General features: G+C 34.7%; 1 long non-coding RNA gene and 1 pseudogene across 1 annotated transcript; both read right to left on the reverse strand.

The window, feature by feature from the left end:
- Positions 1 to 4,537: 4,537 nt before the first annotated feature.
- LOC140009102 (uncharacterized) lies at positions 4,538 to 7,318 on the reverse strand. The gene is made up of 3 exons (XR_011816469.1): positions 7,139 to 7,318; positions 6,635 to 6,760; positions 4,538 to 4,785 (listed from the first exon to the last, which is right to left on the reverse strand). It is a non-coding gene; the product is annotated as an uncharacterized lncRNA (long non-coding RNA).
- Positions 7,319 to 8,358: 1,040 nt separating this feature from the next.
- On the reverse strand, positions 8,359 to 10,164 carry LOC113692915 (probable dolichyl-diphosphooligosaccharide--protein glycosyltransferase subunit 3B; annotated as a pseudogene).
- Positions 10,165 to 15,140: the final 4,976 nt, after the last annotated feature.

Here is a 15,140-nt window from a genome sequence, read left to right on the forward strand (position 1 = left end):
ACTTAAGGAACCGACTTTGATGTACTTCGACTTTATTATTCTTTAAGTTTGGATTGAAATTGTATCGAGTCCTAGCGAGAGTTAGGCAGGTGTCCCGCCGATACCCTTTGGTTCGCCTTAGGAAGAAGTGGGGGCATCACAACGTGTGTTTTGGCTTAGTAGTCCTGGCGAGAGTTGGGTAGGCAGTTTGCTAACCCTTAGGGTACGCCCTAAGGGAAGGTGGGGTGTCACAGAAACTTACATTCCGACAATGCTTAATTGATGCATGAAAGAATTTTGTGTTGGCATCACCAGACTTAATCCATTTAATTGCAGCTTTTTGATGCCAAAATTCACATTCAATAGCCAACACTCGGGCATGAGCAGCTCGGGCTTCCCCCAACCTTAGCTTTGACTCCTCAGTCCGAGCGGTGTAATATTCCTCTTCCCACTACTTAAACAGTTCTGCCATTTCAACCACCCATTGGAATATATTGCCATAGGCAGCCGTATTCCAAGATCGAAGTTTAGCTTTAGTACACATCAACTTTCAAAAAAACCCCTCCATACCTACAGCCTGAACCGGCATATCCCAAGCTTTCTTTATCACCTTAAGAAAATCTAGATGTTGAGCCCACACATTTAGGTATCTAAATGATTTGCCTCTAGCCCCCACATGGCCACATTTAATTAAGAAATGTGCGTGGTCTGACCTCACCAAGTGTGAAACCTTGGTAATCCCGAATAGCTCACTCCATGCACTATTGACTAAAGCACGATCGAGCGTCTGCCATACCACCCCATTCGTCCAAGTGAATACTTGCACGGCAAACCCTTGGAAACTCCATAACTCCCGAAGCCAACAACATAGGTAGTCCTCTTCCAAATTGAAACGGATCAAAACATGTTGCCAATCAAGTAAGCCACGGCCGAACGTTCCTTTGAAACCCACTGACTGAAAGAGCTTGCATAGCAAGTCCATGCTCGGCTGCCCCGTTTAGAATTTCCCCGCCAATGCAAATCTGAAGGGAGTGGCTAGAGCCTGAATATCCTCGTCAGAGAAAAATACTGCTGGCTTGCCCCTAAAACTTGCGACATCCCTAATTATGGTAGGTTAGTGGGACGAACTAGACGGCTTCATAGGTTAATTCTTAGCTGTCGAGGTTGGAGGCTGTTGCTGTAAGATAGCCATAAAAGATTTCGATAAATGAGGCTCAAGCCCTCTAGCAATCGGTTGGAGAGCTAGCTGGCCAGCCCTGGCTGCCGGCCAAAAGTTACGCGAAGAGAGAACTGGCAGCTAGGTCAAGAGAGAAAAACCTAGGAAACTCTTTTTTTTTCATACTCAAAAGGTTTGAAACACAGCCACACATATTCATTCACTTCAAGAAATTGAATCATTATTACTATATCACCTTCTATACATTAATGGTTAGATAAAACACAATAAAAAATCAACTACAGAGTGAAACATTAATCACAAAGTTTTCCAAATCCTGACATTAGCAAACTAACCATATATCATAAAATTTTCCAAATCCTGAAAAGTACCTTCTCCTCTCTTTCTTTCTTCCCGTAACAAAGTCAAAATATACAAAGCTCAAATATACTAAAAAGCAAGCTTTCAAAAATATGACCACCTCAAGTAGAAAAATTAAAAATTTGAAACAGCATAGTAACTTTTATTTTATAAGACGTTACCAACTATAAGCACAAAAAAAGTAATAATTGTCTAAAATTGAAAAACAAAAAAGGACAAAAGGACAAATGAAAACAATTTAGGCAAGATATAAAAGATTGACAATGGCTTGACTAAATTTGCTAGGTTCTAGAGATAAACCTAACAAAACTAATGGTACATACTATAAGTTTAATTAACAAATTTGAGTTAGATGAAATCTTTTGCTGCAAATTCTGGTAGTTATAATCATATGATCCCTTTGGAATTCACACAATAGTCCAAAAATAATTAGACAAGCAACATGAAATAGTTGGAATGCCTATGAGGAAAACAAACCATAGAGCCAAGAAAAATCCCCACTTCAAAGATTTTCTTGACAAGCTTCCTGTTTATGGTCCACATTGACTTCATTTTTCTTTATTTTATACCTTTTTATTGCACAAAAATAGTCTTTGCTTCACACTGCAAGGAGAAAAAATTGTCAAAAACAAATAAAAAAAAGTAAAAGTCACTATACTCTTACTCAAGGAAAAGTCTGGAACACATACATAAAGGGGATGGGAAAAAAATATGCAGATTGCCTCCATCACCAAGTAACTTTCTTTCCTAATTAAAGAAATATTTAGTGTTGGTGCCCTAATCATAAACTTATAATAAAAAGTTACGAGATTCATTTGGGTCTCTGCATGGACCATACACAAGAAAGAAGCTTTTTGCAATGAACATCAAAGGTAAAAATAAAATATGCAGGATACGAATATGCTTTTGAGCAATTAATATGTTCTTCTTAACCAATAAACCAATTCTTCTCAAGCCTTAGAAGTTGCACTATTTCTTTAAAAGATCTTCATTAAAAGCCAAAACAACTTCTAAGTTCTTTACAAGAATATCAATAGCTTTAGCATGGTACTTCTTGAATCCTAGATGAAGAGGTCATCAATCCAAAATTTCAACAGTCTCAACAGTCACTTAAGACAAAAATTGCAGTGTAAGCAAAAGAATGTAATATTAAAAATGTATTAAGAAGAGAATAAACCCATCCAATGCTTCAGAGCACTTTTGCTTTCGCATCTCAAAAAAGATTTTATGGAGTATATGTTATCATAAACCTCAGTGAACCAAATAAATAATTATCCACCTTATTCCAATCACCATTTCTTCAAAATGTCTCGTAGTAATGGAAAATCTAGAGTCTTGCTCGAATCTTTGTCACATCAATCAACAAAAATTATGTGATGCCCCACTTCTCCCTAAAGCGAACCAAAGGGCATCGGCAGGACGCCTGTCCAACTCTCACTAGGACTCAGTACAATTCCAGTTCAAATTTAAAGGATAACGACTAATAACCAAAGTCGAAATAAAGACAAGAAGTCATTTTCATACATGAATATTCAATCTTACATCACAAGTTTCAAAGTACATTCACTTTTCCAAAATATACAACTTCCAAAAGATGTCTAGTCCCAAAACATTCAAAGTCCTAATCAAAAGTGCCCCAAGTCGGTTTCTCCAAAACCCGTTCCATCTCGGTCCCTGCTAAGGAAAACAAATCTAATGGAATGAGCTAATGCTCAGTGAGGCCAAGAAAAGCACGCAAACACGTAGTTCAAGTAATAATAACACTTGTACGAGGAGTAAAGCTATAGCATTCAAGTAATTCACGATTAACAATTAAACACACTTGAGTAGGATACAGGAGCTCTCAGGAGCTAATTTCCAATTGCTTTGCCCAAGTTCGATCTAATACCTCCGTGTGGTGATACTCCGTCAACCGGGTAGGTATTTAATTTTGTAGAACTTCACTTACTCTATTTATGGTTCTGAGTCGACATGAGAGGTACCTCCCACCCGAATCGGCGTGGTACATGCTATCGCTCAGGGAATCGATTATACGTTTATGGTTCTGAGTCGACATGAGAGGTACCTCCCACCCGAATTGGTGTGGTACATACTATCGCTCAGTGATTGATGAGACATCGCTCTAATCGACTTATACTTTGTTTATGGTTCTGAGTCGACATGAGAAGTACCTCCCACCCAAATTGGTGTGATACATATTATCGCTCAGGGAACCTATTAGAATTGTTTATGGTTCTCAGTCGATATGAGAGGAACCTCCCACCCGAATTGATGTGGTACATACTATCGCTCAGAGAACCTATTATAGCACTGAGACGGTATAAAAGGCACCTCCCACCCGAATCGGTGTGATACATGCATCCACTCAGAGCTCACGAGGTAAACGTGTTCATGTACAATTACCAATCATATGTATTCAGGTATTAAGTACCACGTAGTTCAAAGAGAGAGAGGATGAGGTCGATAAAGTACGCCCTCGCCTCAGCAAGTTTACGTATCATGCATAATACTTGTGCCATTAACATTTCAATCACATAAGCATTTAACATACACTTGATCACAAAAAAGCAAAAAGTCGTCACTGATGACTTTTATTGACAACATTTCGGTTGTCACAGAGTCGTCACTGAATCTCCGTCGGTAAAAGTATACAGTGACGACTTTAAAGTCGTCAGTGAATAAAAACTTTTTTATGACAAGATATGTTGTCAATAAAAGCTACAAATTTAGTGACGACATGCTTTCTTGTCAATGATGCATGAAGCAACATAGTCAGTGTATATATTAATTAGTGACAACTTTGTTGTCAATAAACCCCTTATCAACTGTGACAACAACTTCTTATCAATGAATAGTTTTGATTCAGTAACAACAACAATTGTCAATAAAGACAGCCTGCTTGAGAAATGCTACTCATTTACAACACCTTGCAATGTGTAGTTTGATGATTTTCCTACTACAATAATATCTAAAAAATGAAAACATCAGCAATGTTTAATAAATAACAAACGTAGACACCCGTTACAATAGGAAATGCCATAATAACATATTAAATATTCAAATGTCATAAATAAGTGCAACATCACACTACAAATAGTTTGATAAGTTTCAATAGAGCAAATTTTGCCATATAAGTCAAGGCTACACTAAAAAACAATTCCAAGTCCCAAAACATTTTCTAAACTTAAGATAGCACTATAACCATAGTTTTTGAGTCGACACGTAAGCCGTACTGCTAATCTTCCAAACCTCTAAAATGAGCAATATATCTGCAATAAAATAGTAAAGTTATTAGTAGATGATAGAAAAATTAAAACAAGGAAAATTAGTTAAGGAGTCACCAAAAAATAAAGTGAATCATTTGTTTTAAGTCTCATCTAGATAGTGGCTATACAAAGAGTAGAAAAAGAGACATTATATGGGTAGTTCGGAAACAGAGTCTACTAGAGGATGGAAGTTTAATAACATTCATTAAGAGCCAAGGATTATATGGGCAGAATTGTTCCACTTCTTTATTTTAATATTAAGATGTCAAAGGACAACAACAAACGATTCCACATTTATGAGAAACAACTTTGCAAACTTCACTGTGTTTTAGACCAAAAGTAGTCTTTGAAGCTTTGAATGTCATAGGATTTCATATATCTAAAAATATGTAACTATACATAAGGTCTAATAAACAAGAAAAAGCAGCCTTATCACCTACCAAGCACTTTTGAGGCTTGATACTACAAGTTAATATTGTCACCTACCAAGCACTTTTGAAGGATACTAATTTGTCCATTACTTGAGACATGAATCCAACTACTGCCTACAAGAATAGTGAATCAGCATATACAGCAACAAGATAAAAAGCAAGTCCAAGCACCGTACACATGATTGCAAGTTGGCTAATTGAAGAGACAAATTGGATATCCTAATAGCTGGAAGCTATAAGAGCTACACCTAGAGCCAAAAAGTCAAACTTTATCCGAGTCCATGTTAATAGTAACCTGTGGACTTATTGCCAGAATAATTACTTTTAAGACTCCAACAGTGGCAGGGGGAGAGAAAGTGCTACTACAAGAAGCAGAAACATATTCAAAACTATCATCTGTTAACTAAAGTGAGTTAGCAACTAGTGTTCATTAAGCACATTTGTCAATATCATAATTATGCAGACACAATACTTTGGTTAGGATACACAGGAATGTCAAAGCCATTATTTACAAGTGACAAATCACATACAACAAATTGTAGTGACCAAACTTGTAATTCATTGTTTGAAAACCACAAATTGATTACCAAAAAACATGAAACAGTAATCATTTTCAAGATTTTTGAGACTTTAGGCAGGCAAAAGCAAGCCCTGAGTCTTAAATACGTTTGGAATTTTTTTAATCTAGTTTTTCATTTTCTTGCCTGTACTCTGCTACCAATGGAACGCATTGCAAATTCCAGTAGTTCAAAGAAGTAGTACAACATACATGACTAATTTGTGCTGTGACATCTGCCAAAGATTGTCTTCATGACACGATTTTGTGCATTGACAGAATGATTTAGACTCATGCAGGACATATTTGCTTCATTTCGAATGTCTTTCCCTTGTTTTTCTGTCTTTAGTTTAGATAGAATCAGGATATCAACTAGCTTCACACTCAATTTTGTATCGCAAGTGGAGATTCTTCACCAAGATTCTACTCATTCTAAAGCACTTACCAAAAGATACTTCATATGAATTAAATATACATCATCAAAGCAGCCATTCAATCGAATTACTTGCCGCATGGGAAGTTTCTACTTCAATTTTAGCAGAGTCAATAGCACTTCAGAATGGATATTGCTTCAGAAAAATTAACACAGTAGAAGCAGAAAATGCAATAAACTTTAGAGATTCTTATGCAACCCAGCAAGTATTAACCATAAAACAGATAGAAGGCATTCATTCAAATTACTTGCTGCATGGGAAGTTTCTCCTTCAATTTTAATAGAGTCAATAGCACTTCAGAACAGAAATTGCTTCAGAAAAATTTGCACAGTAGAAGCAGGAAATGCAATAAACTTCAGAGGTTTTTACGCAACTCAACAAGTATTAACTGCACAACAGATAGAAATGAGACGTAATGTCAAAGTACTTACCACTTTCAACTCCATCAATCCATCAAATGGCTGATAAGTTGCTATTCCACTAATACTCATGTCCTGTCCCAATATTGATTCCTTGGCATTCTCTGCTAGCCATTCTTGAACCAAATCTAGTGACAACTGGTACAATAAACAAAAAAAATCTTACAAGTAATTACACTCCATCCTTAAACTTAAAATCAGCATATAAACAAAAGCGAACATTTAAGTGCAACTATATATTGTTATTAATGAAAAATTCTGATTCAATGATAACTCTTTATCACCATGAAAATTGAAAATTTTCCTACAACAATTATATCTATAAATGGAAAAAAATGACAATGATTTATAATTAGCAAATGAATACATCCATTGCATTACGAAATGTCAAAATATCATATAAGCATTCAAATATCATAATGAAGTTCAACAACACCCTATAGCCAAGGTTGCCAAATTTGTCAAATCTGGGACAACTTTTAAGAAGAAAGCCAAGAAGATCCGGACCAAAGTTACCTTCCATCGTCCTAAGACATTGAAAAAGGACGGGAACCCGAAGTACCCACGCATCAGTGCTCCTCCTAGGAATAAGTTGGACCATTATCAGATTCTCAAATATCCTTTGACTACTGAATCTGCCATGAAAAAGATTGAAGATAACAATACCATGGTATTCATAGTTGACATCCGTGCTGATAAGAAAAAAATCAAAGATGCAGTGAAGAAGATGTACGACATACAGATCAAGAAAGTGAACACTATGATCAGGCCTGATGGAACAAAGAAAGCATATGTTCGGTTGACTCCAGACTACGATGCTTTGGATGTGGCAAACAAGATTGGAATAATATAAACGAATTTAGTCATTGTTTTGTTCCGATAAAAGATACTGTCTTTTAAGTGTGACAATTTGCTAGGCTGTTTTGTCGTGAAAAAAAAATACCAAATTTCAACACAAGGGGGAATTTTTAACATCAGACAAAATTTCACTAAACCTTGCCATTTCCCAATTTCACTATATCTCTTGTAGTTCGGTTGCTTAGCTAAAATTTGCAATCCAATAAGAACCTCAATAATTAAAGCTGGACATTCAAAATCAGCCCCAAAGAAAATCAAAATCAGGCCCAAACTAATGCACCAAATTAGCTCAAGAAATAAGTACTGCTATTAAACTTCAGCCTCAAAGGAATAATATAACAAGTTGATAAGGCAACAAGCACTACTATAACAAGTACTGATATAAGTACTGCTATGAACAATATAACCAGTTGATAAGACGATAAGCACAACACTAAAGGAAAAGCAACTTCAGTTCACTTGCTTAGCTAAAACATTCAAATAAACTAAACTAAACTAAACCAAAACAATCCAAACTAATGCACCACAGAGGATACAAGGTGTCAAGTATGATAACCAAAGTAATGTCGATCATGATATAAGGTGTCAAGTAGGAGCAATGTGTACCAACATAACTAGAATGTTTCTTTGCCATTTAAAAGCAAAAAACAACTTTCTTGTTCTAGATCTCTGAAATTACTTTTGCTGTTTGTCATGGTGTATTAATTCCATAGAAAACCAGCACCCCTTAATATTGTATTCCAATCAAACTAGTAAGTTAGGCAAGTGGCGGGACATTGCAAAACATTCACAATGAAATTTACTTCAAGAATGGCACCAAAAATGGGAACCATTCATGTGAAAAGAAAAGGTATTACCTCAAGGAATGCCTTCAAAAGCCACATAAAAGTTAGTATTATTACTCCGTTAACAGAAAATCCAACCTACATCCAGCAAAAAGTTTGTGATTATATAGTATAAAATAATGCTATATGGAGAACAAACTACCATGTAAGACATGAAACTACCATGTAAGACATGAAACTTAAATTCCAGGAAAGCAAGCAAAACAGATTTTACAAAGTACTTATTCTTACTCGAACTAGAAAACTACCATAAAGATCACCGTTGTGCAAGTTGATTGAGAATTACTTATATCACAAATAATATAGCAGTATCCTCTTGCACTAAGCTCTAGCACTCAAGCATCATCCTCTCTAGTCTAATTACTGAGTACGTAGTATAGCCTTTTAAAATGTTATGGAATTGTGAATCAAATTCTTCCAACTCCTGAAGAAACACCCACTACCAACTGCAAATGCCAACTTATAGCTCTAGTTCATAATTTGGCATGTGATTTGCAATTTGGCCGCAGGTTTACCATTCAAAATTGCACCTTTCCTCATTTAGTCAGAAACTTATCTCAACGCCATATCTACATGTGAAAGAAGATCTAGAACAGATACCATAGAAAACGAGAAAACAAGTGATTGCTATGCTTATTACAAGCATTTCACCAAGACAACACCAAAAAGATACATAAATCACTGCCAATTACATGATTCAATTTTTTTAGCAACAGTTGCAAATACAGAATATGAGCACAAAAGCAAAATGAAAGGTACATTGTTAATTTACACCAAAAATAAAACGTCAATTTTCCTTATCTGAAACACTAACAAAAACTAACACGGTAGAACAAACTAAAATCAAGAAACCAGAAATGCGACAAGAATGCCAACAAAAATCATCTGAACAGCCCAGGAGGAAATAAACATCACCAACCTCTGAGCATTCCTATTCCTCACATAGACAATAACATGAGTAACAAAAGCCAGCAACAATCCCACCACAGTGTACAAGAACCCAACCGCGAACCCTTTAGCTCCCAATTGCATCCCGGACCCCCTGATAAAAGAAAACCAACTTCCCAGGGTCATTCCTATCAACCAAAAACATGGGTATTTTCCTAATTATGTTATGCATTGAACCGGAGACACTGAAAAAGTAGACAAAAATCTCTCCGGTCATCCAAATACTCTTATTGTGCAAAAGGGTGTTCCCATAAATCACTTTTTTCACCAAGAATGGAGCCGAAATCAGAATAACAGCAATGAGAAACATCAATTGCTTCTTAGAAATCAAAGAGGGGCGATCAATTGGCCCAATGCTCAGCTTCGTTTTGGCCTTGACAAATTCAGCCATGGATTCGGCGAGCCTCGAGAAATCTGATGCATTTATCTGGACGGAGTCTTTCTTGACATCGGTGTGGGGCAGAGAATTTACTCCGAAAAGGGCGAAAAAGGACTGGAATTCTTGAAATTCAATGTCGAAGAAGAAGAGTTTTGAGTGAGAAGTTGGAGGGTTGTTGGCTAAAAAGGATTTAGAGACGAGGGAGAACTCGGATTTGAGAGAAGGGAGGGAGAGTTCGGGTTTGGAGTGGAGTTGTTGGGCGTCGAAGAAGACGAGGAAAGCACAGGGACGATGAGTTGGAATGGATAGAATCCGTTTGAGGGAATCAGTGAGATGGATAACGCCGCCTTTGGGGGACTGGGATTGGAGGGATTCGAGCTGCAAGAGCAAATCCGAACTGGGGTCTTGAGAATTGGTGGAGATCGGGAGGAGGGTGATGAGGAAGAGGATGATGAAGATTGGGGCTTTTGTGAAGGCCATTTTGCAACCTACTATAAGTTAATGTCCGTCTAAATTCTTTTTTGGGCGAAAAGGAAAAAAATTGGTGGTAAAAAAATGGTGGGAAAACGAAAACTTTTCCTGATGAATTGACGTGGGCAAAAGTAGAAAAATATGTTTAAAGTAGCATTGCCTTTTGAAGGATATTTGCCTGACGAATTGCCTTTTAATGCTATAGTATTATTCTTTATTTTTTAGCAAAAAATAAAAATTTTCATCAACATAGGTGGCAAAATTTGTTAATTTCATATAATTGAAAATGTACTTTTATAATTTGCTAATATTTTATACTAATTTCTTATAATTGCAGCACTAAAGAACATTATTGCAGCAAGCGGGATTCTGTGTTTTTTCTATTTCAAGGTTAGCTCGCATGCGGGTTAATGTTATATTTGAGCGCGAGAAGAAAAAATTGGTAATTAGGCTCTTTGGGCATTATAAGTAAATATTTAAATTAATGGCAGTTTTATTACATCAATATTATTGTATTATCATTATTATGATTATTGTATTATTTCTTATGCAAATATAACATTTAATTATTTAAATTTGATTTTATTTTTACAATTTATAAAATTTTTATCACTTATATAATATTTTTAAAACCCTAATACATCTAAATTTGATTTTATTTTTCAAATTTATAAGATTTTTATTTAAAAAAATGGGATACGGATAAGATATCCGGTTGGTTCGATTTGCATAGGTGCATATGAGAATATCCGAATACTCTTTAAACCCGCATGCGGGTTTAAGGAGATTATGGCAACTCTCTGACACACTAGTTACCCATCCAACTTGTGTGTAACTAAAATATATTTAAATAATATATTTCATATTTTTGTTATTTAGAGTTTAACAAAACATTAATATTGGGTAGATTTGAGGGATATGCATAATTTTGCATATTTGTAGGAATATTAGAAAATGGAAAATTTGGGTAAATTCCCAAATTTTGGAGGTAAGGTGCAATCCAAGAACTAAAACAGTCATTTATAAAACCTTAACAGTAATAAGGTGCAAACCAAAACTGCAATCCAAGAGTAATATCATTACAAATTTCATAACCATACATTAAATAAATAGAAATGCAATCCAATACTATCCAAAACACAAAATGTCTTGGGTATAATAGTAATTTTGCATTATATGATGTCAGCAATTGGGTCCCAAGTTCTGCCAGGGGAGGTCAGTGTAATTGTGGAAACCTCAGGGGAGGTCAGTGAAATTGTCAGAAACCTCAGGGGAGGTTTCTGAAATTATCCCTTTTTAATATTGTCAATTGCTAGTTTTTAATAGTTTTGTGAAAATATTGATAATGGTTGAGAAAATTTTGTTACATTACTGCAAGTAATAAATGTGCTTTTGTTCTTTTTCAAACATTTATTTTAATGTTTAATTTTGTTTAAAACTATTGTACTAGTATAGATTTGCAAGACAAAACTTAAGTTCTCAATAGTTAAAAAATTCATTACAGAGAAAACACAAAGTAGTAGTTGCAAAATGTGTATAAATTACAGATATTTTAATGTGTATAAATTACAGTTTATTTTAATGTTTAATTTTGTTTGAAACTATTTTACTAGTTTAGATTTGCAAGACATAGATTTATGGGTAATTTTTTTTTTTTTTGCTTTCACATATTTAATTTATGTTAAATACAAAACCTACCAGTTTCCCTTTCAAAAAAATATTAGTGCAACACTTTTTGAATTTTACTTACAAACATTTATGTATTTAACATAAATTAAATGATTCAGAGTGAAATGCCCATAAAGAGCAGAATATTTGTTCATGTAATGGAGGAAACCCACAAAGAGTTGGTACTTTATGGGTCATTTCTTTTTTAAAAAAAATTTAATTTATGTTGAAAAGATAACCTGCCAGTTTTCATTTTGTAAGAAATCAGTGTAACACTTTTTGAATTTTACTTACAAACATTTATAAATTTATCATAAATTATATGTTTGAAAGTAAAATACCCATAAAAAGTTGGTACTTTGAATAGATAATGCTCATTTGCCCATAAACTACACTCTCTGAAGGCTATTTTGTTAATTACTTTGTAGTACTTTGTTATTCCTTTGCTAATACTACTTGGCATGTAGTACAAAAGATAAATCTGGCATAAATTTCTTATTCCATTGATAAAAAGACCTGCCTGCCTTATAACTATTGTAATGAAAGATATATCTTTAGAGTTTATAACAAATTATTACTTAAGTTTGAGAAAATTATAAAATATTTATGCATAGTTTATCAAGATACCATTCGCAATTTCCTAATAAAAAAATAGGGGCTAAATTGTAAAAGTTAGGGTGCCATAATAGAAATAATAAAATTGGTGTATTACATATGGGGGTTAAATTGCAAAAGTTAGAGTGCCATAATAGAATTAATGAAATTGGTGAATTACATATGGGGCTAAATTACAAAAGTTAGGGAGTAATAATAGAATTAAAGAAATCGGTGTACTACATATGGAGCTAAATTGTAAAAGTTAAGGTATCATAATGGAATTAATGGAATTTTTTACAACATTTGGGGCTAAATCGCAAAAGTTAGGGTGACACAGTAGAATTAATGAAAGTGACTTAAAAATAATTACTTTAAACAGTGACAATTAATTCTTGTCACTAAATCCGAATTGGTAGAGTGACAGTGACGATATTAGAAGTTGTCACTATAGAGATCATTTTAGTGACAACTTTTTCAAGGTCGTCACTGAAGACTTAGTTGCTTTGAGCAATTATGACAACTTTTCTTGTCGTCACTAAACAACCACGTTTTGTGACGACTTTTGTCGTCACTAAAAAATGTTGTCACTAATGACCATATTTCTTGCAGTGTAGTTTGTGACGAAAATAACGGGTCGTCACTAAACATTTGGTTGCTTTGATGCAATTGTGACAACTTTAGGTGTCGCGACTAAAGAAGCTCCTTTTGTGACGACTTATTGTCATCACTACAAAATGTTGTCACTAATAACTTTTTTTTTCGTGATCAGTGACGACAACAAAAAGTCGTCCGTAAATAACTTAAATTAATATTTAAGTAACTATGACTAGTTTAATAAATCATCAAATTTTAAAAAAAAATTAAATTAATATTGAGGCTCACAATTAAATAAAGTCATAGTTAATAAATCATCAAATTTAAAAAAAATAAATTAATATTTGAGGTTCACAATTAAATAAATGCATTAGAGATGTTCAAGTTAGTGATGATACTTATGTTGTCACTAACTACACTATAGTTTTATTGACAAAAATTGGTCGTCAATAAACATAAACAGTGACAACAACGAAAAGTTGTCAAAGAAAGTGGTAGAATTACTGACAACTTTTATCAAGTCGTCACTATCGCAAAACTCGCGCCTTCCAAGTCCCATGGCGCGAAGTAGTTTTGTGACGACAATTAAAAGTTGTCACTGAAAACTCAGTTGCTTTGAGTCAATTGTGACAACCTTCAAAGTCGTGACTAAACAACCTCATTTTGTGACGACTTTTTGTCGTCACAAAGAAATGTTGTCACTAATGACCTTTTTTCTTGTAGTGCCAACATATGGACAAGTCTAGCAAGTAAACTTCACTTGGAAAATTCGAAAATTGTGGCTAAAAGCCAAGTACAAGTCTTGACCTCTTCAATTGAGGTAACTTGTTAAAAGTGTAAAACTTTGAGAAAAGGAGAGATACCTTAGCAAGAGAAGTTCAATAGGGATACATTTGAAGTCAAGGAAGTGGAAAAATCAAGGTAAGAGGTTGGAAGTTCTTAAAATGTTCAAATCTTAAGAAATCAGAAATTTTCAGTTTTACTCGACAATACTTGAGAAATCATATCTTGAGCTTGGCAAGTCCAAAAATAGAAAAATTTATACCAATTGAATCTAGGTTCGGAGTGCTAAAAGTTCTTAGAAGACACTTTTCCAAGAATCTAAATAGAAAGCATTCATTTTTCAGCCCAAAGTTGCTGTTTTGAACAAGCAAGACAGATTCAGTCTTGTTTTTTGGCAAACTTTGGAAATTTGGCAAAATTCACAGAAAATGAATCAGCCCTTGAAATTCATAACACAATAAGATTTCCAATCAAAGTTTCCAACAAAACAAATGGAACTAAGTTCAGAGTTCTGAGCGTCATGATATAGTAGCTCAAAGTCGGCTAAAATTGTGGGTGGTTTGGTAAATTTTCCAAATTTGAAAGGCAAACTTTGGGACTTCAGTTGGGTATCGAAATTGCCTTAGAATATCACCAAATTTGGTACACTCAAACTTTCATGTGAGGACTACTTCACTATCAATTTTCACACAAAAACTTGTACGGGAAGGGAGTTAACAAAACCACCAAAGTTTAGGAAATTCTCAAAGCAAATCTGTCTTCTTAGCCTAACATTTAAAGCAAGAAAATAGATTTCTCAAGTCCTCTACCTAGTTTCATGCTTAGGGTTGCAAACCCTTGCAATTAAAGCTCCAACTTTGAAGAAAATGGAAAGGTTCAAGGTTGATGAAGACTACCTCTTAGCTTTTGAAGAAACTAAAAATTTCACCACTAAAAACTCCAAGAATCACCGTAAGTTGAAGCCTTTCACCGAGCTCAAGCTAATCTCCAAGTGGTTTGTGAGTTGCGTGAAGAATTTGAAGTGAAATGGTGGCAAGACTTGGAGTAAAAATGATGAAGCTTTCTCCCTTCTTCCTTTGAGGGTTTCGGCCGAGCTTAAGAGAGAGAAGAGAGAGTGTGGTTTGTTGAGTGAATCTTCCTTTGGAAGCTTAATGACTATGTGGCCAAAAGCTCTTCAAAAGTCAACTTTGAATAGTATACGCGCGCGGTTTTCGTATCGTCGTTTTCTCTCGGGTTTGTTTTACTTGTGCACTAATCTCCAATGTAATTCCTTTAACACTTTAATTATTTACTCTTAGTAGTCTAGTATTCGTTTCTTAAATCTCCACTTAATCGTTATGGCTCGATTTATGCGAACTTCCGATTCGCGCACTAT

Source organism: Coffea arabica, chromosome 1e (assembly GCF_036785885.1).
Source record: "Coffea arabica cultivar ET-39 chromosome 1e, Coffea Arabica ET-39 HiFi, whole genome shotgun sequence".
Taxonomy (NCBI): Eukaryota; Viridiplantae; Streptophyta; class Magnoliopsida; order Gentianales; family Rubiaceae; genus Coffea; species Coffea arabica.